At 23.6% G+C, this 4,321-nt stretch overlaps 1 non-coding gene across 1 annotated transcript; it reads left to right on the top strand.

Moving 5' to 3' along the window:
- The first annotated feature begins 1,899 nt into the window (after positions 1-1,899).
- On the top strand, positions 1,900-2,018 carry LOC123304472. The gene has a single exon (XR_006536491.1). It is a non-coding gene; the product is annotated as a 5S ribosomal RNA (ribosomal RNA).
- Positions 2,019-4,321: the final 2,303 nt, after the last annotated feature.

Genomic DNA, 4,321 nt, shown 5'->3' with positions numbered 1-4,321 from the left:
ATTTTTATATTTATTATTATTATTTATTTTTATTAAAATTACATAACATAAAATTAATAATATTTTAATAATTATATAAATTAATTCTTATTTAAAATAATCTTATATTAATCTCAACAAATACTCTAATAATATATTTTGTCATAAATTTTTTTATATTTAAAATAAATATTATAATATATAAATACTTATATCAGTATAAAATTTCTTTATATAATTATGAAAAAATTAATTTAATAGTTAATTATTGATATTAATGCATAAATAAAAGTATTTTCTAATGAAATATATTTTGTCAATGTTCGATTAACACATTTCATAATAATACGTTTTCATTATTGACAAAAAAAGTTTTTCTAAAAATGAAATCTTATACTATAATATATATATTTATATATTAAATTTTTTAATTATTTATATACTAATAATTTATAATAAATCGATATTAAATAAAAAATAAAAATATATACTTTTTAAGTTTACCTTAAAAATATTATTGTTTTGTATGATTGAAATAATTAATATTAAACTATGTTTATTAATAATTGTTAATAAAAAAATTAAATATATTTTAATTTATAAAATAAATATTATTATTAAATTTATAATTTATTATTTTATATATTATAGAAATTGAAAAAATAAATCATGTTTACTACGACAGTAAATTAGAAATACTATTTAATTTTTATGTGTTTTCTACATGGTACTTTGACTTACATAGGGACTTATATTATTGTGAATAATGATATAATTGAAAACCTTTATTTTTTATTTGATAGAATTATTATATTTTATCATTTAAATATTTATAATAAATACATTATTTTTATAAAGTAAAAAATATGGCCGAAGAAAATTCTACAGCTGTTGCAGCAACTGCGGTTACTGCTGCTTCTACAACACCAACAAAAAAAGCAACAGCTTCTGGTGCTAAACGTACAAAACAACATTCAAAACCAACACATCCACGTACATCAGAAATGGTTGTTAACGCAATTAAAAATTTAAAAGAACGTGGTGGTTCATCATTACAAGCAATTAAAAAATATTTAGCTGCAAATTATAAAGTGGATTCTGATAAAATTTCACCATTTATTAAAAAATATTTAAAAGCTGCTGTAACTGAGGGAGCCTTGGTACAAACTAAAGGTAAAGGTGCATCTGGTTCATTCAAATTGGCTGCTTCCGCTTCATCTAATTCTTCAGCTAAATCAAAAGTATCCAAAAAAGAAAGTGGAGCAAAAGGTTCAGCAAAGAGTGCTAAAAGTAAACGGGCACCAAAAGAAAAGAAAGCCACAACTACATCATTGGCAGCCAAAAAGCCTAAAGCAAAAAAAGCGACTCCATCATCATCAACTGCTGCTAAAAAAGTTACTGCAAAATCATCAGCGGCATCAAAAAAAGCACCAGTTAAAGCAAAACCAGCAAAAAGTACAAAATCCGCTGCCAAAAGTAGCCCTGCTCGTAAACCGAAAGCACCAAAAGCTAAGAAAGCTTCTGTTGCCAAATCATCTCCTACAAAAATTAAAAAAGCAGCACCAAAAAAGAAATGATCTGTTACTTTAATAATATATTGAAATATTTCATTATTTTTGCTAAAAAATGAAAATAACATAGGCCTTAATACAGGCCACAAATTAATATTTGATAAGAGTAAATTATTTTTTGTATAAATATTTTATAAAATAATAGTTTAGAAACATTTGCCACAGTCAGTACCACGGATGGGTGGCCACTTGAGAATACTGTGTGCGGTTGCATTTTTATTTAAAATATATGGTATAATAAATAAGTATATATTTAAATTGATTACTTCATTGAAAATTTTAATAATATACTTTAATATTAATGATATTTATGAAAAATATATATTTGTAAAAATTTTCATTTATTACTGGCAACAGCCATACCACGTTGAAAACACCGGTTCTCGTCCGATCACCGAAGTTAAGCAACATTGGGCACAGTCAGTACTTGGATGGGTGACCGCTTGGGAACACTGTGTGCGGTTGCCTTTTTATATTAAAAATATAAATTATTTTTCTTCTTTTCTTTTTTTTAAACACCATATATAAATATATGTTATTTAGAAATGTAAACCTTTTATATTATTCATCAACAAATAAATATTATTTTTTGTATAAAATTTTATTGCATTTATAACTCATATCATGGTTACTTTAAAGCGAGAAGTTTTTTTAATATTTCAAATGAATATAAAATAATATAAATTTTATGAAATTTATTTATTTTTAGAAATAGCAATCGCTTATAATTATAACAAAATTTTAATAATGTTTAATTTTATTTCAATAATTTATATTTATATATATATATATATATATATATATATATATATATATATATATATTTTTTAATAAAAATAATATACTCTTATTTAATAATATATGTTGGTCCTATATATAGGACCGAAAATATTTCTTATTTGTTTTTTTTTTTTTAAATTGTCATTTAAAACGCTTATGCACGTTCTCCACGAATACGTCTTGCCAATTGTATATCCTTAGGCATAATTGTAACACGCTTTGCATGAATTGCGCATAAATTGGTATCTTCAAATAAACCTACTAAATAGGCTTCACTAGCTTCTTGTAATGCCATAACAGCTGAACTTTGAAAACGTAAATCGGTTTTAAAATCTTGTGCAATTTCACGTACTAAACGTTGGAATGGTAATTTACGAATTAACAATTCAGTACTTTTTTGATAACGACGAATTTCTCGTAAAGCTACTGTACCAGGACGATATCTGTGTGGTTTTTTTACTCCACCAGTTGCTGGTGCACTTTTACGTGCAGCTTTCGTTGCTAATTGTTTTCTTGGTGCTTTACCACCAGTTGATTTACGTGCAGTTTGCTTGGTTCTAGCCATTTTCAAATAATAATGTTTTTACAAAAAAACACACAATTTTAAAAATTATATTCGACAATTTGATACTACAAAGTCAAATGTTTAAATGCGAAATAAATGTGTTGTATTTATATTTATATGAAATTTCAAAATTTTTGTTGTCATATCCTATTGGATAGCTATCAGAGTATGGACTAATCAAATTGTATAGGCGTGGCTTAAAAAATCTTTAATGCTTTATATAAAAAGGCACAATTGTACCGGCGCTCACATACATTACAATACTTGTGAGGTTAACACACGTGTTATCCGTTCGTTAAAATATTGTAAATAATTTTTTATTAAAATGACTGGCAGAGGAAAAGGTGGAAAGGGTCTTGGAAAAGGGGGTGCAAAACGTCATAGAAAAGTTTTGCGTGATAATATCCAAGGTATTACAAAACCTGCAATTCGTCGTTTAGCACGACGAGGTGGAGTAAAACGTATCTCTGGTTTAATTTATGAAGAAACACGTGGTGTACTTAAAGTATTCCTTGAAAATGTTATTCGGGATGCTGTTACATATACTGAACACGCAAAACGTAAAACAGTTACAGCTATGGATGTTGTATATGCATTAAAACGACAAGGTCGTACTTTGTATGGTTTTGGAGGTTAAGAAAATATAATAATTTACTTAAAATATTTAGTAAATTTATTAAAGAATATTTAATACATCCGATAAATTTAAACAGGCTTTCCTTTTTGGGAAGCCACTAATTTTATTTATATAAGAGTAAATAAATTTGTTAATAAATATAACATATTATATAATTTGTTTACAACAAATTATTTTGTTTATAACATACATTACCAAATATTTTTATTTTTTTTTTTTATTGTAATATATCTGCAATAATAAATTATAATTTGTATATTATCTATTTTATTTTACAATAACTTATTGAATTTTTGAAAAAATTTTATTATAAATTAATATACTATTATATTTTTTATATATACAAGTTAAGAGTAACAAGTATCGATAGGAGATTATCGAATTTATAACTAATAAAACATTTCGCCTTAATCAAAGAAAATAAAGATTTTGCTATACCATTTTTTATACTTTCAATAAATAATTTATTATTAAATTTTTATTATTTCATTTATTTTTTAAAATTATTAAAAATATTTTTCTAATAATTATAAGCGTACATAAACAAGTAGTAAATGTAAAATGAAAATAATAAAGGTAATGTAATGCATTTGCATTACACTGATTTACGATATATATTCCGCGATATCCTTTATTATATTTAAAATTAATAATATTGATATACTAATAATAGATATATTCAAGCTATTAATATATAAAATTTTATATTAAATATGATATTAATAATTGTTTATTTAATTTTTTTGTATATATAAAAATAATTTACTCTTATTTAAAAAATTTGATGGC

This window comes from Chrysoperla carnea (genome assembly GCF_905475395.1).
Source record: "Chrysoperla carnea chromosome X unlocalized genomic scaffold, inChrCarn1.1 SUPER_X_unloc_57, whole genome shotgun sequence".
Classification (NCBI taxonomy): Eukaryota; Metazoa; Arthropoda; class Insecta; order Neuroptera; family Chrysopidae; genus Chrysoperla; species Chrysoperla carnea.
This window is presented reverse-complemented; position numbering and strand designations above follow the sequence as displayed.